The sequence below is a fragment of the Ursus americanus genome, chromosome 15 (assembly GCF_024610735.1).
Source record: "Ursus americanus isolate L20-20 chromosome 15, mUrsAme1.1.p, whole genome shotgun sequence".
Classification (NCBI taxonomy): domain Eukaryota; kingdom Metazoa; phylum Chordata; class Mammalia; order Carnivora; family Ursidae; genus Ursus; species Ursus americanus.
Genome location: NC_142141.1, coordinates 39167103 through 39191568, shown reverse-complemented (window position 1 = coordinate 39191568; position 24466 = coordinate 39167103). Strand labels below are relative to the sequence as shown.

Here is a 24466-nt window from a genome sequence, read left to right as displayed (position 1 = left end):
GAAAATCAGTGATATGCTGGAAAAAGCCCATCAATGAATAACTCTTTCTGGAGGTCAGGTCTAGAGGCAGTATATGCTACAACTCTTTTCTCTTTAGGAAAATTTCTTGGTGCCCATTTGAGATGTTTAGAAAGCTCTTTTGTGCCAATGATCACCTAGGCTGGACTTAGGGCTCAGGATCTGAATTTTATATTAATGAAAAAAAGAACTTGCCCTAGAAGACCTGCCTAAGGCATCACACTGAGGTTTATCAGGAGCTCGGACCATGGAATCAAACTGATTCAATCCCAGCTCCTCCACTTATGAGCATTGTGACCTTGGGCAAATGACTTGCTCAGTTTCAGCTTTCCCAAATGAAAAATGGGGATAATCAAGGGTTGTTATGAAGACCAAATGAGTTAATACATGCAAAGTTCTTAGAAAAGGGCCCAGCTCATAGCCTTATCTATCATTAGCCTCTTTCCAGATTTTATGTCATTTCGTTGTGTTAGGGTCAATATACCCATTCAGTGAATAAGGTTTGCAAAAGCCTAGGAAACACCAGGGTCTTAGGGAAACTGTGAAGGCTTCCAAGTTCAAGGCCCCTCACCATACCTCAGCAAGCCAGGGCTGCCCTACTCTGCAGATGAGTCTGAAGACTAGTCGAGCAGTCCCCCACACTCAAAAGGCAAGAGGGGCTCCATGAAAGGAGGCTGCTCTCTATGGACAGTCCCTGACTCGGATGTCTTTCCAAAATGTTTGCTTCATCTGACCAGTAACATAACCAGATCTAACATAAATCTCACAATTGGCTTCCTGTTTTGATTACTGACTTTGAAATAGCTTTAATAACAAGGGGAACAGAAAAAAGGGCACACTGTACCGGCAGTGGTCAGAACAGCTGTGTGACTTTGAATAGGTCACCCAACCTGCAAAAGGGGAGTAATGTTTACTACTTCCCAGGGTGTTTGAGGAATCCAATGTGCTAAGGCTTATAAAGTGCCATGCAAAGTACTTTACAAATGCAGGGTGGTAATGTTTTCTCCGAGGAATCCCACTGGACGTAAAGAACCGGCGAGATCCAGACTAATAAAGTAGCTGCAAACAGACTTGCACCGTGCTGAGATTTGGTTCCATTTCTACTCTGAGACGAAGAGCAGGGACATGAGGAGCACGTAAGCCTATTGCTGATAAAGCTCATTTGATCCACAGAAACCAGGAGGACTCAAAGACTCCTAGGGGAAGGCTGGTGCGGGTCCCTTTGTGCAACTGCTATCAACCCAATACTGATGTCCCTGAAGAAAAAACATTCACCAACAAGAAGGATTTATTGGTATTTCTTTAACCTCAAATTTTGGACCCAGGTGGTACAGAAGAAACAGATGGGGCTCCAGCTGAGAACATAATAACTATTTATGAGCAACATGAATGAGAATTTCTGAAAGCCAAACAAGCGTTTTCCTAAAGGCTGACTTTCATCTGCATTCCTCCACGAGGCCAGTCTTGCACCCGGAAATCACCTATTCAGTGTAAATATTTCTCAGAAGCTGAATGGTGACACCTAGGAGAGAGGGCTGACTCACCAGTTGGAGGGGAAGCAGGACACCTGCTCACATGTGCAGACCCCATGTGCGTGTCATACAGCAGGAGAGGGGATGAAGAGGCAGCCACTGGTTTGGAGAAGAGTGAGGGCAGAAGATTCCCTAGCAGAGCTCTGCACCTTCTCTCTCCACCAAGATATAAACACAGAGCTTTAGAAAGCAAGTTTCCGGTGGCCACGGATGAATGATCTCTTCTCACCTAACCAGAGCCAGATCACGCTGGAAGAACTCATCTATGGTTTGCTTTCCAAATGAAGGACTGGTTCCATGCTTTCCTGAAGCGAACTGTCTAAGAGAATCACCTTCTTCTATTACCAGTTCTGGAAGAGGCACTCTTTATTCCAATCTTCTCTATAACTTGCTCACCTCCTTAGATCTTTGAAGAAGAATGGGAATGGACTCGAAAAAAAGTATCCAACTCACTGGGAGCTTGTACTCTTCCCAGAAAAACCGGGACAGAATGAACCCCAGCAGAAGCTCAAGGAGGACAAATCTGCCCTTTCTCTCCATTGTCATCTACTCTTCCCCTCAGTCTCCAGGAGTCTCAGCCCACTGCTGACTCCCTTTTGGAAATAAACTCACATCCTTGTTTTAACTAAGTTATAAATATCTCTGAATGTTTCCTGAAGCTATCTTCTAAGAATTGTTTTAAACAAACTTTATGTTGAAGATTCATAAACATACAAAAGGATATACAAATCAAAACTGTAAAGTCCCATAAATCTTCCATAGATGGAATACCTAAATGGAGAAACAGAACATTCCCAGCAGCTGAGAAACTCCCTATTCCCCTCCCAGTCAATATCATCCCCGCCACAAAGGTAACCATTATTCTGATTTCTAACACTAATATATTAACTTGAAGCCCATCTTTAATTTTTTATAGGAAACATTATTGACATAAAAGAAAAAAAAATGTGTACTAGTTCATGTCAAGTGCTAGGGGCTGATTGATGGAAAAGATTTTAAGGCAGGTGGATTTCTTAAAGTCCATTAAATCAGACTCCACATTGCTTTCTACTTGCCAGGCAAGCCCAACTGGTGGTCATGAGACAAAGAGCTGAGCCACCTTGGTGTGAGGCAGGGGCACTGAACCTCTACTGCTCTCTGCTAAGGAAAGGTGGGGAAGGACCGTCACAGACTCTTTAGAACCAACTTATTTTCCCCAGTCTCAGATTGAGAATAGTTGCCTACAACCTCCTCTCCTTCTCCCATCAAAGTGTTAGTCACCTTGATGCAACTGACAATTATACTTCTGTTAGTGCGATGATTTGGGGTCCAGCAGGAAACTGGCATCGTCTAACAAGGGATTTGTGAATAGAGTGTTCTAGAATCACACAGCCTAGAGACCCGAAGAGTCACCTAACCTATGTTGGCATGCCATTAGGTTTTACTACAGGTAAAACCTAGCAGAATGAAGAATGACAACAATGGTCTTGTAAAAGACATAGGAAAGAATTACCAAATCAGTTCTAACACTCAGGGCCCTGGGTTGAGCAGCTCAAGGGGCTGCTGTTCACATAGGAAAAAGCTGTGAAGGGCGCCCCCTGGAGTTGTACAATGGAACAGTGCTGCAAAAACTCATCAATCTGTCCTGAAAAGAAATTCCTTTTCATTTGAAAATTTCACAGGTTACCAGATCAACTTTTTCTTCCAGGGGACGAACACAACACGAGCAACATCTTGGCTTGGGATAAAGAGATACCGAAGATATGCAATCACAGGGCATGAATCACTGGAAAAGATGCCCCCTGTTGCCCATTATAATACACAGTAGAGAGGATAAAAATGCACCCCCACAATCATCATTATTGATTATCAATCTGTATCTATCGCGTGGCCAGGCCTGTGCTAAGAACGCTGAAAGGAGTATGAAAACCTCAAGGTTTATAATGCAGCCACAAGACAAGACTTGATATACAGCACCCCTGAGAAAGGTGTGCATTTGTGGGGGGTGTGGGGTACCTCCCTAAGTGCCACAGATTCCGGTGCTGTGGTTCAGAGAAGATGAAGACCAGTGAGGAGGGCGAGTGCTTCTGGAGGACAAACACACAAGACTGCACCTCTATAGTCTCCGAAACACTTGGCACAGTCCTAAAGCCATGACGGCCTCCCAGAATTATTAGCTTTTTTGTTGCTGGTCTGTAGCAGGCAGAGCATCTTATCATTTACTCTGTAACCGGGACCCTAAACCAGGACCAGGAGGTAAGAGATGATAGAAGCCTCAGAATGTAGATGTAAGACCACCGGGAAGATTCCCCCAGGACTATCTCACCCTCTGCTGCGATCCCAAGAGCTCCCCGGCTGGCCCACACGGAGCCAGTGGAGACAGTGACTGGTAATACCATAGATTCATGAAGATTCTGCCTATTAGTCTTAGTGCTAGTAATTCACGTGGCGTGAGGAGAGAAAGCTCATGCCAGGAAGACATTCTCAGTGCCACCACCTGGTAGTTACCATATGTAGGGCAGACATGATAGCAATACAGGTCTGGTCCCTACCTCCTGGGACAGTGCTGCCAAACAGAGCCTCCTGTGATGATGGAGATGTTCTGCAGCTTCACCATCCCATCGGATAGCCACGAGCCACAGGTTGTTACTGAGCATTTGAGATGCGGCAAATGTAACAGCAGGACTGAAGTTTTAGTTTCATTTAACTTTATTTTTAAAATTTTTTTATTTGAGTATAGCTGAGAGGTGTACAACATAGTGAGTCTACATGTCTATACGTTATGCTATGCTCACCACAAGCACAGTCACCATCTGTCACCATACAACGCTATCACGGTATCATTGACTATATTCCCTATGCTGTGCCTTTTATTCCCGTGACTTATTCATTCCATAGCTGGAAGCATATGGCTCCCACTTCCCTTCCCCCATTTTTCCCATCCGCCCAGCCCCCATCACCTCTGGCAATCATCAGTTCTGTCCTCTGTACTCAAAGGTCTGATTCTGCTTATTGTTTGGTTTATTGTTTATTTATTCACTTGGTTTGTTTTCAGTTTCCACATATGAGTGAAATCATATGGTATTTGTCTTTCTCGGTCTAACTTACTTCACTTAGCATCATATCTTCTAGGTCCATCCGTGTTGTCACAAATGGTAAGATCTCATCCTTTTTTATAGCTAAGTAATATTCTGTGTGTGTGTGTGTGTGTGTGTGTGTGTGTGTGTACACATCTTCTTTATCCACTCATCTATCAATAGACATTTAGGTTGCTTGCATATCTTGGCTACTGTAAACAATGCTGTAATAAACAGAGGAGTGCATATATCTTTTTGAATTAGTGTTTTCATTTTCTTTGGCTAAATACCCAGTGGTAGAATTCCTGAATCATAGAACAAAGCTGGAGGTAACACAACTCCAGATTTCAAGATACATTACAAAGATGTGTTAATCAAAACAGTATGGTATTACCACAAAAACAGAGACCCAAATCATTATGGAATAGAATAGAAAGCCCAGAAATAAACTCTTGCTTATATGGTCAATTAATCTATGACAAAGGAGGCAAGAATATACAGTGGGGAAAGACAGTCTCTTAAATCAACGGTGCTGGAAAAACTGGGCAGCTACATTCGAAAGAATGACACTGGACCACTTTCTAATACCACACACAAAAATAAACTCAAAATGGATTAAAGACCTAAATGTGATACCTGAAACCATAAAAATCCTAGAAGAGAACACAAGCAGTAATTTCTTTGACATCAGCGGTAGCAACATTTTTCTAGCTATGTCTCCTCAGACAAGGAAAACAAAAGGAAAGGTAAACTATTGGGACTACACCAAAATAAAAAGCTTCTGCACAATGAAAGAAACCATCAACCAAACAAAAAGACAACCTACTGAATAAAAGAAAATATTTTCAAATGATATATCCAATAAGGGTTTAATATCCAAAATATGTAAAGAACTTCTACAGCTCAACAACAACAAAAAAATATGATTAAAAAATGGGGAGAGGACCTGAATACACATTTTTCCAAAGACACCCAGATGGCCAACAGACACATGAAGAGATGCTCACCATGACCCATCATCAGGGAAACGTAAATCAAAACCACAATGGGGCCTTACCTTAAACCTGTCAGAATGGCTGCTATCAAAAAGATAAGAAACAACAAGTGTTGGTGAGGATGTGGAGAAAAAGGAACCCTCGTGCACTGTTGGTGGAATGCAAACTGGTGCAGCCACTCTAGAAAACAATATGGAGGTTCCTCAAAAAGTTAAATATAGACATACCATATGATCCAATTTCATTTAACTGTAATTATTACCTTGAATTAAAACAGCTACAGGTGGTTAATAGCTACACTGGACTGTGTATTTCTAGAGACTGGCTGATGACAGAGGGAGAGCCACGGCATACACATCATACAGTGATGAGCGCTGTAATCAAGGCAAATTTGAAGACCTGCCTTAAAAGAAAAACAAACTGCAAAAATGTGACATTTCACTATAACTGTTTTTTAAAATCAAGTCAATCAGGAGCCAGTTTGGAAACACCAATGTACCGACACTGACTTCAGAGAAATTAGAGAGATAAGTAGCTATAAACAATCCAACATTTGCCAAAACTAAAAGGAACCATTTGGCAGGACAAGGGCTGTGTGAGGGGGCTGCATTGTCCTGAGACCAGAACGGAAGGGGTGTAGATGTCCCAGCAGGATCCCGGGGCTGGACTTGTGATCATATAGAATTGGAAGCCAGGTTCCACTTCTGGAAGGAGCTGTCCTGAGAGCCCTGAAATATCAACCTACATGTCCTCCTACCTCTGCCATGTTCTTCAGAAAAGTCCACCACAGCCCTAATATACACAAGACCACGTCCCACTCACTGGCTGGCAGTTCGGAGTCTAAATAGTAGAAAAAACAGATCTGGTCATTAAAAAAAAAAATGAGGGAATGGATTCCAAAAAATATATAAAATCAAAAAGTTATGACCAGGTTTACTAGAAATGGCTTGAGCTGTGTGATCTTGGTCAAATTAGTCAATACAGTGAGTCTCCGTTTTCTTATCTGCAAAATGGGGCCTCATCTCTCTTAATTTGCAGGGTGTAACTATCAGAGACGCTGTATGTAAAATGCCTAGCAGAAGGCTTTACCGCATTTATTGGTGCTCAATAAATGCACAGGAGCTCATGTTGTCAGAGCGTCATTCACAGTGAACACAATACAGAGTGGGGGTGAAAGCAAGGCTCTCAAGTCCATCTGCTCGGTTCATCTCTTGGCTACAAGTGAATGAACTTCTCTGCACCTCAATTTCATCATCTGAAAAATAGGAATAGTGATAGTAACTTGCTAACTAACTCATTAATAAGACGTGTCCTGTGTATTAAACGAGTCCGTGTAAAGCACTTGGATGAATGTTAGCACATAAGTGCCTCCTAAGTGTTAGCTCTTAGCTACTGTGAGAGTCTAAGGGACATTTCCTCCACGTGCCTGGTATGGTGGTCAATTTTATGAGTCACCTCAACTGGCCGTGGAATGCCCTAATTAAATATTACTTCTGCGCCTCTGTGAGGGTGTTTCCATGACATTAGCATTTGAATTAGGTGGGACTCAGGAAAGGAGAATGCCCTCCCCAGTGTGGGTGGCCATCACCCAACACCTTGAGAGTCAGATCTTCTGGGATTTATACACAGACTGGGATTTATACACCATCAGCTCCCTTGCTTCTCGGGCCTTCAGACTCAGATTAAATAATCCCATGGTTTGCTTGGTTCTCCAGTTTGCAGATGGCAGATCGTAGGAGTTCTCGGCTTTCACAAAGGTGCCAGCCGATTCTTGAGAATAACCTTCCTATGTCCATGTATGCACTACACTAACTAGGGGAGAATCAGGGATGACCGGGTGTCCACCGTGTTGTCTGGAAAAATCTGAGAGGAGACAGAATCAATAGATTTCTCTTCCTTCCTTTAATAGTCTAAGAGCTCGAAGGGACGGTGGAGCTTTCTAATCAAACTTCCAACACATCACAGGATCTCCTCAGCCTGGAGGGCCGATTTTCTGGGCTTCTCTCAGCAGAATCGAGCTTAACTCCTAAGGTGGGATTTCTTCAAATGAATGAATGCTGAAATCTTTAATAAACTTAATTTTATGTTGCTAGGTCAACCATGGATGCCAAATCCTGGCCTCCTTTTCCCCTGAAAATAGAATTGGCAGCAGTTTTTTCTGCCTCTAATTGGCAAAGATAGACTTTGGAGACAAGATTGAGTTACCAGTCAATTCCAGTGCTAACAAGCAGTGTAGCTTTGCACAAGTAATTCGAGCTCTCAGAGCCTGTTTCCCCATCTGTAAAATGGTAATGACAGCATGTTTTTTAGTTCTTTAGTAAGACCTGAACAAGAAAATACATAAAATTACCCCAAACAGAGCCCAGTTTTCAGTCGATGTTGCCATCTCTTACGGATTTTCTCAAGGTGATGGTATTTGGACTCTTCTCTGTAACTAAATCATTTCTCCATCTTGCCGCACAGTGAACATAGCTGTTTATTTCTGAAAGTACTGTTTTTGGTTCTAGAAGAAAACTTTCTGCTCATACAAGGGCAGAAAAGCTATCTCTCAATTAGTTCTTCTCACTAGATAATACTTGGAACTAGGTGCATTTTTTCTACTCTAATTCCCAAGAGCTGTCCACATAGATTCACTGACTACTGTTCTTAGGGAAGAAAGACTAAGTCCCTGACAGAAGAACAGCCACTCAGCCCACTAAAATGGATCTTTAGAAAGATTTAGAAATCTTTAGAAATAAGAACACAATGACCAAAGAGAACAAGGCATCAGATGGCCCACTTATTTCTAATTTTAATGTGCAAAGGAATCATGAAAAGCTTATTAAAAGTGCATATGCCCAGGAGTCTTGCCCAGAGATCCTAGTCAGTACGTCTAATGCAGTACCCAGGAATCTGCATTTTAGCAAGCACTCTGGGGTTTTTGATACAGATAATCCACGTGTCATACTTTGGAAACCATGACACTATTCCATTAGGTGGTGCTTGATTATTTTTATCTTCTTCTACCATCAAACCAGCATAACACTAAGGATATGGACACATACTAGCAATGACTCCAATTAAACACTTAATTCACCTCAACCGAAAGAAGTTTCAGCTATAACAATTGTTGACTACAGTTTGTGGAGAATGTTCCCCTGAATGCCCATAACATCCTAACAGATCAGGGCAATGCAAGATGCCAAAACACGTCTAAAACATTCTAGGAAGCAGATTATCTAATTGAGTAAATGTTTTGGATTTGAGATGTGGAATCAGGGGCACCTGGGTGGCTCAGTCAGTGAAGCGTCTGCCTTTGGCTCAGGTCATGATCCCAGGGTCCTAGGATAGAGTCTTGCATCGGGCTCCCTGCTCAGTGGGGAGTCGGCTTCTCCCTCTCCCGCTGCCTGCTGCTCCCCCTACTCATGCCCACTCTGTGTAAAATAAATAAATAAAATCTTAAAAAAAAAAAAAAGAAAAAGAAATGTGGACTCATTTGACATTGAGAAGATGGGACATCTGAAAGAAGCTAGCTTGACACGAATGCTGTAGAACCCACCCCAACCTATTACTCTTGAAAACTAAAAAAGGAATTTCATTACATCTCAAACCATGCAAGCCTAGATAAGCTAATAAAATCAAGGAGCATCAGCTAAGACACTGTAGCAACCAAAAACTCATCAGTCTTCAGGGACAGGGCGGGAGCCTTCTGGACGACAGTGACTTGCAAAATGGTCTTTCCAGTCCTGAGCAAAAGGAGGGATTATCAGAGACTTAAAGTCATTTCTGGCTACTTCTCCGTCTCTCAGTAATCTTCTATCAGAAAAAGATTGTTCCTCGGAATTTTTCTATGGCTATGCCTTTGTGGGGCAGGGGTGGGGGAAGGCTCTAAGTAGCAATTCGTGTTTGTCATCACCAGAAAATTAACTTTAGTTCAACTAAAAGGAAGGGGGGAAATTGCCAGCACACTGGAAGCCCAGGAAACATGTTATTAGGGAGAACAATGGGAGAGAACCAGCTTTGCAGAAGTGAAAGCACTTTCTCCTGTGGGGAGCAGAAACCCATTATGGCCGATTTAGCCAAGATACAGCACTCTTTTCTCGTGATGCCCCAGCAGGTCATCATTCTCAGTCCAGAAACCATCCTCCACTGTAAGGACACAAAGCCCTTTCTGGGTTGTGGAGAACATGGCCCTGGCTCTGCTTCTCCCACCATGATGGGCAACAATTTCTCTTCGGGCATGCTCCCACACAGGCAGGAAAGCGCACAGCAGCCAGCCAAGAGTGTGCTATGGCCTCCAAAGTGACCCTGGCCTGAAACACAGCATTCCAGGGATGTTTAACAGTGGCTTGGTGGATGTCTTCTCTGATGGCCTAGTGATGCGAGAAGGCAAACCATGAGGAAATGTGATAGATGTTAGCTTCACTGAGTGCCACAGCAGAAAACGGTGGAAAAAAAGGACAAGGAGGCCTAGTGTGAGATGTTAAAGACACGAATGTGAGCATGTGAACACTGGTACTTATAACCTCGTTACATCTCTAAAATTAAAAAGATAAAAAAAAAAAAAAAGATTTGCCTTCCCAAGGGCTCTTTCATTAAAGAATAAGTCTAAACTCACTGTCTCTACTTTCTAAACTCTCCCGAAGTCACAACTACAGCAGAATAAATGTTAGTTATTTGCAATCCCTCACTGTCCTGTAAGAACAGGTCTGAGTAACTAGTATTTTTGGCCAAGAACAAACAAAATCTTCCTCAGCAGAACAGACTTTCCCATCCTTGAAGACAACATTAAAGTGGTAAGGGGAAGGAAAACAGCCACTCAGAGGGTCCTAAATGACTATGTTTAAGAAAGAAGGAAGAAGCTGAGAGTCCCAGAAATAAGCCAGGTGTAGACAAAGCAGCCCCGGGAGATGGAGAAGCCGGAAGGAAAAAGATCCACAGAGGATCCAAGTTACACCAGCTGGCAGCCAAAGTGAAAGCTTTGCAAAAAGAAAGTGGAGCTTTTTACTTGAAGCACTATAAGAAATGCACAGTGTAAAATGCTTTAACACTTTCACCGATGAAATCTTCAGTAAAATAATCATTTTCTCTATTACCTTGATGGGACTAGAAGTGCTGTGTCCTCCTCCAAAGATGGCATGGGAAGAAAAAGAGAGGAGAGTCATTGAAGGAGTACAGAGCGGGAACCTCTTTTCCTTTTTTAGCACAGGTGAGATTACCTGCTTACAGCAAGTAGGAAGGGCAGCTGGGAAACTGCTCTGAGGAATGGGAGAAGACACCACTGTTTTCTGGAGCCCGGCTGAATGCTCAGCTGACACAAAGCCATTGAAAAGCCAGTCAAAGGAAATGACAAATTAGGCAAATGCAGGAGAGGTTGCTGTCAGAAAAGGGAATGTTATGGGTACCTGGGTGGCTCAGTCGTTAAGCATCTGCCTTTGGCTCAGGTCATGATCCCAGGGTCCTGGGATCAAGCCCGGCATCAGGCTCCCTGCTCAGTGGGAAGCCTGCTTCTCCCTCTCCCACTCCCCCTGCTTGTGTTCCCTCTCTCGCTGTATCTCTCTGTCAAATAAATAAAATCTTTAAAAAAGAAAAGAAAAGAAAAAAAAGGGAATGTTAACATTTAAGCATTTGGATATGATGAAGTTAAGGATCTTGAAATGGGGAGATTGTTGACCCAATGCAATGAGAAGGGTCCTTACAAGAGGGAAGCAGGAGGGTCAGAGTGAGGAGCAGGACATGTAATGACAGAAGCAGAGACTGGAAGGATGTAGGAAGGGGCCACAGGCCAAGGAGCACAGGGGCCTCTAGAAACTGAAAATGGCAAGAGAATAGATTCTTCCATGAAGTCTCCAGAAGGAATGCAGCCCTAACGAAGCTTGATTTTTGACCTCCAGAACTATAAGAGAATAAATCTGTGTTGTTTTAAGCCACTCTGTTTGTGGTCATTTCTTACAGCAGTCTCAGGAATCTCATATATCTGCGGAGTGGTCACCAAAGTTAACCCAGTCACAGAAGTCTAGGGAAGAAGGTGAAGGGCCCATGAGATTAAGGTGTTGGCCTTGGCACACAGTAAAAAATACATTTCACGTCAAGACTCCAGTACATAACCAAACCAACATTTCAGGAAGTAATGCTTCCCTCTTTTCCTATGTAGGAGGCAGCCTGATATACTCCATTCTGCATTAATCTATTCCGTTTAATTTAAATCCTGGTTCCAACACACAAAGTTGATTACGCATCCATGTAATGGATTACAACCTGCAGATTCAAAAACACTGATATGGTGCTTGGACTTTATTGCTCGATCTGGATCTGAGTTCTTATCCTGAGTCTATGCTCTCTTTCTGTGTGACCTGGGTCAAACTGGTTGATCGATGTGCTCAGGCTATTGTATGAGCAATGCGGAATGCCTACTTGATAAAGCCGTTATGAAGAATAAAGGAACTACTATGAAGAAGCACCCATTACAGTGGCTGGCACACAGCATTAATTCAGAAATAATAGTGGCTTTCTCTAAAATCAAAGAATCTTCCCATCATAAGACCCTTCAATGGCTCAATTTTGCAGCTGATACCGGAACAACGTCCTCAACTCCACCCATACACACCACAAATGCACGTCTACTAACAGATAATTTCTCAAGGTATCCACTATTGCTAAATCATTTTAATTGTTAGAAATTCCTTCCTTTTGTGGAGTTAAAAATCTTTGTCCCTATAACTTCCACTCATCATCTTAGTTCTGTCTTCTGGACTTGTACCAGAATGCATCTAAAATCTTCGGTACGTAGTATTTACTTATGTATATTGGATAACATTTATCAGGTGCCACTAAGACTTCTCTTTTCAGGATAAATAATTCCATTTCCTTCAACCCTTTTTTATTGCCTATTGTGCCGCTCTATCAGCAGCCTGCTTCATCTCCCTGGAACCATAATACAGCTTGTCAATATTTCTCTTAAAATGACACCAGCATTGAGCATTGGGAGTCTAGCACTCCAATGCCACCAACCTCGGAGAAATAAAACAGTGGGGAAAGTAATAGTTTTTTCCTTCACAATAATCAAATCCTGCAGGGAAGAAATCAGTAAGGCAAAAATTTGGTCTAATAAGCACTTACTTCTTTTACTAGGGCTTAACAAAAAGATCTATTTTGTCCATAGTATTACATGGGGTCCAGGAAATGGGCTCTAGAATTGAGGAAAATACATCATGACGACACTGAAGATAAGAGTGTCTCAGTGACCGCTGAAGTTTAATGATTATTTTTTTCTTAAACAGGCCCTGAATTGACCAGACATCTCCTTCATTAGAGTTTAATTTCCCTGCCATTCGCACCATTCCCTCAGCATCCTGGCGGAGACGACCCATGGACAGTTTATGACAGTGCTGTGTGGGGTATGACCACGCCACACCGAAACCAGCCCTCTGCAAACAGTTCCAATCTCTGCAGAATAAGAGGGCAGTCATTTCAGGGGAGAGGTTGAGTCCCAGACGACATAGGAATGATGTTTCTTTTCCCAGTGTTTTATTTCAAAAAATTTCCAAAGTACAGAGAATTCAAGGAATATTATAATAAACACCCACATGCCACCACCTAGATTCGACAAATACTCATATTTTTCCACGTCTGAAATGACTATGCTGCATTATTTGAAAGAATTTGCAGACACTGTGGGAGTTCCCCGTTAAATCCCTCAGCATGCTTGTCCTAAGAAGCAGACATTCTCTTAGATAATCGCAGTTCCATTACCTCATGTAAGAAAATTAGTAATAATTTCACAACATAACCTAATTTTCATTCCATATTCAAATTTCCCGTATTGTCCTCAAAATGTCTTTTAGAGCTATTCACTGTTTGTTTGTAACTAGAATCCAGTAACATTTAATATAATGCATTTGGTTGTTATATAATAAATTATTTTTTTAAAGTAATTCTTATTACCTCAAGCACATAGCTTAATAAAATGGAAGATTTCTGAAAAGCCTGTTATGAAAAGCAATAATCTTTTGCTCTACCTCACCCAATCCCCAGAGGTAATGAATGACTTTTGGCTTTTTTAACCCTATTCTTCTGGAAGCTATCTCCATATTTCTAAATAACATGCTGGGTTTTTTGTTTTTTTGTTTGTTTGTTTGTTTAAAGATTTTATTTATTTATTCGACAGAGATAGAGACAGCCAGCGAGAGAGGGAACACAAGCAGGGGGAGTGGGAGAGGAAGAAGCAGGCTCACAGCGGAGGAGCCCGATGTGGGGCTCGATCCCGGCACGCCGGGATCACGCCCTGAGCCGAAGGCAGACGCTTTAACGACTGCGCTACCCAGGCGCCCCTTGTTTGTTTGTTTGAATCAGTTTTAGACATTATCTGAGGTACTGTGCCTGCCATACTAGATAAGGCTTTGGCTCCCTTACTCAGTCCCGCTGCCATTCTCCCAATATCAGTACTTCTTTCAAACCAATACAAACAACTGTGTTTATTAAAACAGCATCAAGGCAAACGTGCTCCTCAGCCAGTATGTGCTGATAAAATTTACCAGCCAGTATCTACTCTAACGGGCTGGTCTCCATGCCGTACAGGTTACTAGTATTTTCTTTCTTCTACGGCTTTTTGTTTTTCTTGGAATCTTCATTTATCTTACTTTTCTTATTGCATTGCCTTCTTTGTTACAATAATCCATCCTTTTTAAAATCCCCCAGCATACCAGGCATTATTCTACGTAGTTCCCTTTTTTCTTAGAGGCTTCCCCCGGAGCTCTCCATCTCCCGCAGGCCGGCTCCCAGCCATTATCCAGGGACTCCCCAGAGGGCACCTCCAGGTGAGATCCACTGAGATCAGGGCTTGTCCATTGGCATGTTTGCTTTATCCAGCATCCAATTTTCAAATTGAGAAATCTAATATCTTTCCTGATTCTCCATCGTTTTTGGATGGCCTCCACCTTTCATTCCAGAGACTGTGTCTCTCAGTCCTTCAATTATGAAAAATAGTCTTGGATGTAAGCCCTCCTGGATTGCTCTTCCATTTCCCTTACTTTTTATCTCATAGCTTCCAAGCATCTTGTTTATCTACTTTTTGAGAGATTCTCTTGGCTTTATCTTCTACTATTTCTATTGGTTTCTTTCTAAATTTCATCAATCCCCTCCACACACACCAGAGAGCTCTTTCTTGTCCTCTAGTTGTCCCTTTTCACAGTGTCTTCTTCTTGTTTTACGGACACAATCTATTCTAGAATATTTCCATGAACACTAATGAAAGGATTTGAGGTTTCTTATTTTTTGCTGCATTCCTTTCTGCCTTCTGCATTATCTGATTTCTCCAACATAATTTTTCCTATTTATTTACTTTGCTCTACCTCTTTCATGTTGGATATTTTCTAAAAATATCTTGACATCCTTGCTTACCCTTCCATATTTAGGAAGGGGTGCTGAAGAGCCGATGAGCTGCTCTATGTCGGCATGGAGGGCTTTCGACCGTTGAAGCAGAGGTCTGACAGGTACTCGACCTTTATGGACGGAGGATTTCCTAAATGCCAGAATGTAAAGGTCTTTTTTCTGGGCCATTTAATTGCCACAGAGAGGAAAGCTCTAGTCTACTGCTGAGGGGAGAGACACCTGACAGTAGTAAATCTGCCCAAGGCTGTGGAAGCAGATGACCATTCCATTTTCAGCTCCAGCCTGCAGCCTCTAGTCTCCCTGCCTTTCGTCACATCCAGAATCTCCAAATCCCAAATCCCTCTGGGGGCTCCTCTGTCAAATCAACTTTCTTTTTGTCTATATCCCACCAGTGTGCACACTTGGCCATGAAACCCTGGCTATTAATTGTCCCACTTTAGTCTTCTAGAATATTGTCAAAATCCCATATCCTAAGATAGCTCCTCCCTTATTCTCTGTTACTGTTAGGACGGCAACCGACTGTTCCATCTGCCATCTTTGAAAACTTGTTGATGGTTTTAGGAACATTGAAAATAAAAATTAGACTAATTAAACATACTTCTAACACATTTAAATAGACAATGAGTTAAACCTTTCACGAAACAGTGAAAATCCCTACTAATAGGATAATTATACACTAAAACAATAGCACTCTCGTCAAAATCTCAATAGTACAAATAATTTATTTAATTCTGGAAATATGTGGTGAGTGCTACAGAAGTTTCTACAACAGCTGAATGACAGCTGAAGTTTACCCACCATTTGTGACATTTTCGGTGACCTCAACCCTGATGAAGGCAATGTTCTTGGAGATGAGTTGGCCTGATGCAAATGCCAACCTGTCTGACACCGAAATCGCGACCTCCCAAATCACTGATGAATAGTAATTGTTAAGCAAAGTGCAGAAGTATGATCAAGAATTTGTGACCACAGGAAAAATATTAAGATGAGAGTTTTTTTCTCTTTTATACTTTTATATAATCTTAAATTTGATATATTTTATATACAGTATATTTGATATGTATGTGTTTCTACACACACACATATATACATATATACGTTTGATATATATTTATTTTATAAACAAAACAATTATTTTTAAAAATTTGCCGGTGGTTATCTCTATGTGACACATTTATTTCATAAGATTAAAATACGAACTACTCCTGGGTGCCTGGGTGGCTCGGTCGGTTAAGCATCTGCCTTCAACTCAGGTCATGATCCCAGGGTCCTGGGATCCAGTCCCACATCCGGCTTTTTGCTCAGAGGGAAGTCAGCTTCTCCCTCTCCCGCTGCCCCTCCCCCAGCTTCTGTCTCTCTTGCTCACTCTTTCTCTCAAATAAATAAATAAAATCTTAAAAGAATATACACACTACTTCTCCTGTCAAGAAGAAAAACAGACATTTATATAAATATTCTTTCCTCCAGGAGGCGGAACTTCACTTCCCTGACCCTACCCTCTAGTGTCAGCTTTGTTTGGTGACTTGATTCCATAGAGAGGAAAGAAAGAAAGCAAATACTTTTACGATGAAGAAACACGGCAGACACTACTTCAGCCAGGTGATAGAGGTCAGCATCATTAGCGGTAAGTCACATTGACAGCATGTGCCCTTGACATGATGTCATGAGAAGGACAATTTACTTCTGTATTGTTCTTCCCCAAAACCCATAACCCAAGTCTAACCGTAAGGAAAACATTAGACAAACCCAAATTGAGGGCCATTCTCCAAAATACCTGACCACTACTGCTCAAATTGTCAAGTCATCAAAAACAAGGCAAGCCCGAGAATGTCACAGCCCAGCGGAGGCTAAGGAGACGTGATGACTAAATGTAATGTGGTGTCCTGGGTGGTTTCTTGGAACAGAAGACTGACACTAGGGAAAACTAGTGAGCCCTAAATAAAGTGTGTAGTTTAGTTAACAGTAATGTGCCAATGTTGGTTCCTTAGTTGTAATAATTATACCATTTTATCAGATGTTAATAACTGGGTGCCAGGTATATGTAAACAACCATATGTGCTATCTTTGCATCTTTTCTGTAAATCTAAAACTGCCCTAAAATAGAAAGTCTGGGGCACCTGGATGGCTCAGTCAGTTAAGCACCCGACTCTTGATTTTGGCTCAGGTCATGAACTCAGGGTCATGAGATCGAGCCCCGTGTCAGGCTCCACACTGGGACAGGCTGCTTGGGATTCTCTCCCTTTGCCCCTTCCCCCATTGTACTCTCTCTCTCTAAAAATAAAATAAAATTTAAAAATCTACTTAAAAATTTCAAATAATTCACTCTTTTTTATTAGTATTAAAATTGATGGAAACTTAATCAAAATCTGAGAATGGATATTAAAAATCTTCCACAGTGAAACTATGCAATTACTGTGTCAATATGGCCATATCATAATAATATGGTCAGATGGACACTCTCACACTTTCGGGGAAGTGAGGGAGGACTGCTTCTCCCTTTTGGGATGATCTGCAACAAAAGCCTCAGAAAAGCATAGTTGTGACCCCAAAACTCAACTTGTAAAATTATTTCTAAAAGAAATGACCCAAAAAAAGGAAAACAGTTTGTGCACAAAGATATCCATCACAGCACTATTCCTGATCATGAATAATAGGAAACAACATACATGATCAACAACAGAGGACTGGGAAGTAAACAGAGTAACATTTACCCAACAGTTATGGGACTACACAATACCCATGATTCAAATTATTTCAAAATATAGAGAAAATAAAGGAAAAAATATATGTATCTTCATTAACGTTAACCAAAATCACTCCTGAGTTGTTGGACAATGGTCACTTTCTCTCTTATACTTTTGCTGAAAACTCGGAATTTGCCACACTGGGTAGGTATTTCTTTTATAATAAAAATAAAGTTATCTTCAAAACACTTGCTAGTGTTTTTCTTTGTGTGATTACCACATAATTTTTATTTTCCTCTCTGTGCCTTTCTGAATTGTTCAGATTTCTGTATTAGCATGTGACACTTTTAAAACCTGACAGAATGTATAAAATGTTGCATTAGGCTTTTGTGATTCAGTGTCTCGAACGATAACACACATTTTAGCTAGGAAAATGATTTTAAGGATACTAAGTGATCTCTACAGATAAAGTATGATGTTTGGGGGCCATTTATTTAGGAAGCATGGTTTTCATTGACGTGCTTTCAGAATACACTCTGCTCCGAATATGCAGTCACCAGTCCATGCAATCACATGACGAACTGGGGGCTGCAGGTAAAGCCGCTGAGAGCAGAGAGGTGGGGGGCAGTGGGGCTGGAGAACATGGACAGGGAGGAAGTCAGATGGACAAATACACTGGATCAGCAGAGAAGGGCAAAAGAAGAACGGAAGAAGTGGAAGAGGGCAGAGTGGGAAGGATGAATCTGGAGCAAGGAGAAACGGGGCAGAAAAGGAGCAAACAAGTACACCCTTTTTTGAAATCTATCAAGCGGGAATGTGGAAAGGACATGAAATAAACTCATTAAAAGGCACTAACACAGGGTGAGAGGTGTTCTTAATCAGTAGATAAACTAACAGGGTTCCATCAGGCACATATTGTGTTAAAAAAGGCTTTTAAAGCTGTAAGAAAACATTCTGAGAGGCATTCAGACTCCCGCCAGTGGGCAGATCTGAGCGCAGTGCCTGTGGACACTCCCGCGTCTCCCTGGTGGCCGAGGGGGCTGCACTGTTCCTTTGTGCTCCGGGCCACCCTGTCACCTTCACTTCCTCTTCTCGGTCACTCCCTGTTTACTTCACAGCAAAAGAGGGAGAAAGGTAGACAAGTTTTTGAAAAGCACATCTCCCAAGCCAGAGGGGTGGTTTTGAATACAGCCGCCAGCCACAAGGAAGTAACGGCGTTCAGCTTCTGGAGGCTTTAAGGTTATCAAAATCGCCATTTCAGAAGCCTGTTTGAATCACAAGGAAAATTCTTATTAACCAAGTATTTTATGGATGTTTGACTTGCCAAGATACTTTTTAATCGTAGTTAAATGATGAAGTTAAAACCATACTTTGCTAGCATTTTAGGTACTTGAAAATACAATGTATAATTATTGGACAGAATACATTCATCTTTGCTATACAGGGCTTATGGTTTAATATTATGATTCTAACTAATTTAAAAGGTTTTAGTGTCCGTACCTTTTATTTTATAGTATATTATGTGAGTTTTATTTATAATTTATTTGGTTCGAATGTTCCTCATAGGAAAACAGGATCCCACTTATTACAGTGTTCAGGAATATTTAGTGGCATGATAAACTATTCAAATTGGGGGTTGGGTTTTTTTTTTAAAGATTTATTTATTTATTCGACTCCCCACTGAGTAGGGAGCGCAACTCAGGGCTCGATCTCACGACCCTGAGATCACCACTGAGTCAAAACCAAGCATCAGATGCTCAACCAGCTGAGCCACCCAGATGCCCCTACCCAAACTGTTATATACTAAAACGCACACTGTTAAAAGAAGACAATTAGAAAACAAGATAATATATATGTTGTAGGCAAAATAAGGCCCCCCAAAGATGTCCATGTCCTAATTTCCAGAAATTGCGAGTAAGTTAGATAACATGGCAAAGAGAAATAAAGAATGCCAATAGAATTAAGTTTGCTAATCAGAGATGGGAGATTAGCCTGGATTATGGGGGGGGGGGCTGATGTCATCCAAAGGGTTATCACAAATGAAGATGGAGCCAGAGCGACCTACACAGATGGCAGTGTGAAAAAGACTTGGCCCAGCGTTGCTGTCTTCGACAATGGAGAAATAAGGACGTAAGCCATGAAAGGGGCTTCTTAGAAGTGAGAAAAAGGAAGGAAACAATTTATCATCAAGTCTGCAGAAGGAACGCAGCCCTGCTGACACCCTGCTCTCAGCTCACTGAGACCCATGTCAAACTACCGACCTCCACAACGGCAAGATAATAAATCTGTGTTGTTTTAAACCACATGTCTTGTGGTAATTTGTTAAAGTGGCAAAAGGAAATTCACACAATATGCTTACATACACCAAGTGCAAAAGGTGAGACGGTGCCAGCTAGAATTGGAGTGCCAGTTCTAAATAAAAGACATGACCTAAATTTAGATGCAAGCTAGTATCCAGCCCTGGGGTTGACGGAAAGGGCTAATTTTGCTCTCTGGAAATTGTAGCTACTTGGTCCAGACTAAAGAATGTGAAAGAACTTAAAAAAGAGGGCACTGTATTCACCTTAAGCCAGTTACGGCGGTGGGAGTTCATCTCAGCCCCGGGAGTTTCTGCCAAATCAGCACAAAGAAAATGTCAAGTTGGGTTGAAATACAGCTCTCTTCCCACTCAGAAGAAAAATTAGAAACAGAAGGCACTGAGATATTCAGTTCTTTCTAGATGTCTTGACATAGAATTTGGGACTCTGAGGTGGGAGGCACTGGAGTGAAATGGAAGTCACAGAATCTCTTGGACCTAAGCCTTTTCAGATGAAAAATGAAAACTATAACACCCTCCCTGTCTTCTTCCCGTGGGTATAGTGACAGGCAAATAAAGCTATATACACAAATCTGCAAGTAATACATACGCACATCCCTCTATCATTTTCAGCAGAAAAATCACAATAACTTATTTTGCTGTAAATCACAATTCTGCTTTACTAATAGTTTTCTTTCAAATTAACTCATGCCTGGGATGGTGGATGGGTGTTTTTTAATAATGTGACAGTTCATCAGAAAAAGTCTCATCCATGGAAAGCATGAGCTCATGGTTTTAAACACATTTTCATTCCAAAGCTTCCAAAGAGACCTTCCCAGAACAGTCTGTGTGACCTCAACGGCATTAAGGAGGAAATGGTCTTATGCACTGGGACCAAGTTGTTTCTGATAATGAACTGAGTATAGGAAAATCTGAAATCTGTAGGGAACTAGAGATCCCATTCGGATCAAGTTTCAATCTTCCTGGAGTCCCCTGGGAAATAGCAGAAACATTGCTGAATCCTTTCTCACTATTTGTAACTTGTACACTGTTGTACACTGTTTGGGGGAAGGGGTGTCTTCAACTGCCTGTGATTCAGCTTCTCCCAGGACATATTAGGAACTCCAAATAAGTCCAGCTCTCACCAATTTTATGTCTCCAGCTTCCTCTGGGGTTTTTTGGCAATACGAAAATGTTTTAAAAGGTGCTTCCCAAATCTGACTGAAATATGCATTCAGAAAAACTCAGAGGTCTAAGCAGAGAGTCCACTTTGAATCACTGAAATCGTGATTTTTTTTTTCAGGATCCCTGCCTTCAAATTCTGCTCTCGTCCCCTTCCTCCAGACACACGTACACTTCTCATGTCATCTTCTAGAAAATCCTCCTCTGACCATGGAAACAAAAATGTAAACAGCTCCCACCCTAGCACTCCCCATCTACCTTCCTCCTTTATTTTTCTTCCTAGCACTTATTTCATACTATATATAGGCATAGATTAACTGGTGCAATCTCGTCTAATGTCACTCTCCACACTACTATGTCAGTTCCATGAGGGGAGGAGTTTTTGTCTATTTCGTTCAATGCTGTATCACCACCATTACTTAGAATCTGGCCCAACACCAGGTAGGTGCCCAACATATATCTGTTCAGTGACAAATGTTGAATAACTGATGCTTAAAATCCATAATTAGATTGTTGGCTTAAAGTGAATAAAGAATTTGTTTCCTGAAAATCAATTAAAATAACTTTGGAAGAAGTATCTTACTAAGTTTTCAATCTGTCTGAATGGGTCTCAGTCCTTGAGCAGATCTTGATGAATTACAGGAAAACAAGATCAGACCTCAGTGATGAAGTGGAGAGATATTCACCAAGACACTGACTGAGTCCCATTCTGCATGATTATTTCCTCTTTTCTATTTTCTTGTATATTCTAAACCTCCTAAAGTAATTAGTTTTTATTACTAAAATTTTAAACTAAGAAATGAATATTTATCCAGCAAAAATAGATACAGAGGGAATTTCTAGTTTCCCATTAATACATGTAAGGAGCTAGGTAGTCACCATTCCATCCTAACAAGTAAAAACCTCAACAGACTGAAAAATCAACAACTCTTCTTAGATGTAGAAAAGAAGGGAGGACACGGGGCAAACTGCTATGCCCAGGACTGGAGAGACAGACTGGTGAATACAGACAACAGCAGCTTACCGGAACAGACTCGTGAGTGGAAACCGCCATGGGAACCAGAGTGGGGAAAACTTCAACTGTAATTTTGACACATTACTGGAGGCTCAGCATAGACAACTCTGAGAATTAACACCAAGGTGACTCTTTTATAAGGGGCCCCTACAAAACTGTGAAACTTGGCCAAAACCACACAATAAATATCAGGAAAAAAATCCCCTCATTCTTCTGGCAGGAGGAGAGCAAAAGGAACCATTTTGAAATACTGCAGAACACTGTTCTTCACCAAGCCTGCCTTCAGAAGAAGCTAGTTCACCAGACCCTAATCTGCTTGGGTGTTATCGGAGCCCAACTTACCTTAGGGAAAGGAAATACCCAACTTTAAACAGCTCTAGCCTTCCACATGGGAAAAAGGAAATAGCCAACGCCAGTCCACTCAAGCCCATCTTGTCCCATCTACAGAGGAGGAAAAAACTGAGAATCAATCTGAAGTTCACAGCCCAGAGGCGAGGCTCCCTAAAACACTGAGACCTAATCACAGGACTACAGAACACTTTCCCTTCCCCTAAACCTCACCACCACATGACTAAGGTCTATTCGTGGCAATTCCTTCCATCTGGTATATCATGCCACCTATCAAGAAAAAATTACCCCCCAAAATGGTAACTAGGTGAGAAGATGGATGTTAATTAGCTTGACTATAGTAATCATTTCACTATGTATATCAAAACATCATGTATAAACATACACAATTTTTCTTTAAAAAATATCAAAGCACACCAAAAGGCAAAGAACACAATTTGAAGAGACAGAGCAAGCATCAGAACCAGACATGGCAGGGATGTTGAAATTATCAGACCAGGAATTTAGAACAAATATGATTAATGTGCTAAGAGCTCTAATGGATAATGTAGACAGCATGCAAGAACAGATGGGAAATGTAAGCAGAGAGATGGCGATCCTAAGAAAGAACCAAAAAAACATGCTAGAAATCAAAACCACTATAACAGCAATAAAGAATGCCTTTGATGGGCTTATTAGCAGATTGGTCAGGCCTGAGAAAAGAAACTTTGAACTTGAGTATATACCAATAAAAACCTCTAAAACTGAAAATCAAAGAGAACAAAGACTGGGGGGAAAAAAAAGAACACATTATTCAAGAACTGTCAGGGCAACCATAAAAGGTGTAACTTACCCATAATGGAAATACCAGAAGGAGAAGAAACAAAGAAAGAAAGGAATAGAAGAAATACTTGAAATAAAAAATGACTGAGAATTTCCCCCAAATTAATGCCAGAAACCAAACCACAGGCCCAGGAAGCTCAGATAACACCATGTAGGATAAATGCCAAAAATACTATACCTCAGCATACCAGAGGAAACAAAAAACTTGATAAAAATATCTATAAAAACCATACAACTAACATCACACTTAATAGTGAGAAACTTGAAGCTTTCCCACTAAGATCAAGTACAAGGCAAGTATGTATGTCCTATCTTACCACTGCTTTTCAACATTATACAGGAACTTCTAGCTAATGCAAAAAGACCCCCCCCCAAAAAAAAGAAAGAAAGAAAAAAAAGGAAGGGAGGGAGGAAGAAGTAAAAGGTACACAGATTGAAAAGGAAGACACAGAATTGTCTTTGTTTACAGATGACATGATTATGTACATAGAAAATACAAAAGAGGGGCGCCTGGGTGGCTCAGTGAGTTAAGTGTCTGCCTTCAGCTCATGTCATGATCCCAGGGTCCTGGGATGAAGTCCCCCATCAGGCTCTTCCTTGCCCAGTGAGGAGCCTGCTTCTCCCTCTGCCTGCCACTCCCTCTGCTTGTGCACTTGCTCTCTCTCTCTTTCTCTTTGACAAATAAATAAATAAAATACTTTAAAAAATACAAAAGAATCAACAAAAAAACTCCTGGAACTAATAAAGTTTAAAGCAAAGCTGTAGGATACAAGTTAATATTAAAAAATAAATTACTAAACTGTGGAAGGAGCCGAGATGCCCTTCAACAGATGAATGGATAAAGAAGATGTGGTCCATATACACAATGGAATATTACTCAGCCATCAGAAAGAATGATTACCCAACATTTGCAGCAACATGGGCAAGGACTGGAGGAGATTATGCTAAGTGAAATAAGTCAAGCAGAGAAAGACAATTATCATATGGTTTCACTCATTTATGGAACATAAGAAATAGCAGGGAGATCGGTAGGAGAAGAAAGGGAAGAAGGAAGGGGGGGTAAACAGAAGGGGGAATGAACCACAAGAGACTATGGACTCTGGGAAACAAACTGAGGGCTTCAGAGGGGATGGGGGTGGGGGATTGGGA

General features: G+C 41.3%; 1 protein-coding gene across 1 annotated transcript in view; it reads right to left on the bottom strand.

Annotated features, from left to right (window-relative positions):
• ADAMTS12 (ADAM metallopeptidase with thrombospondin type 1 motif 12) overlaps window positions 1-24466 on the bottom strand; it is a 288146-nt gene that overhangs the window by 177197 nt on the left and 86483 nt on the right. The window lies entirely within an intron of this gene.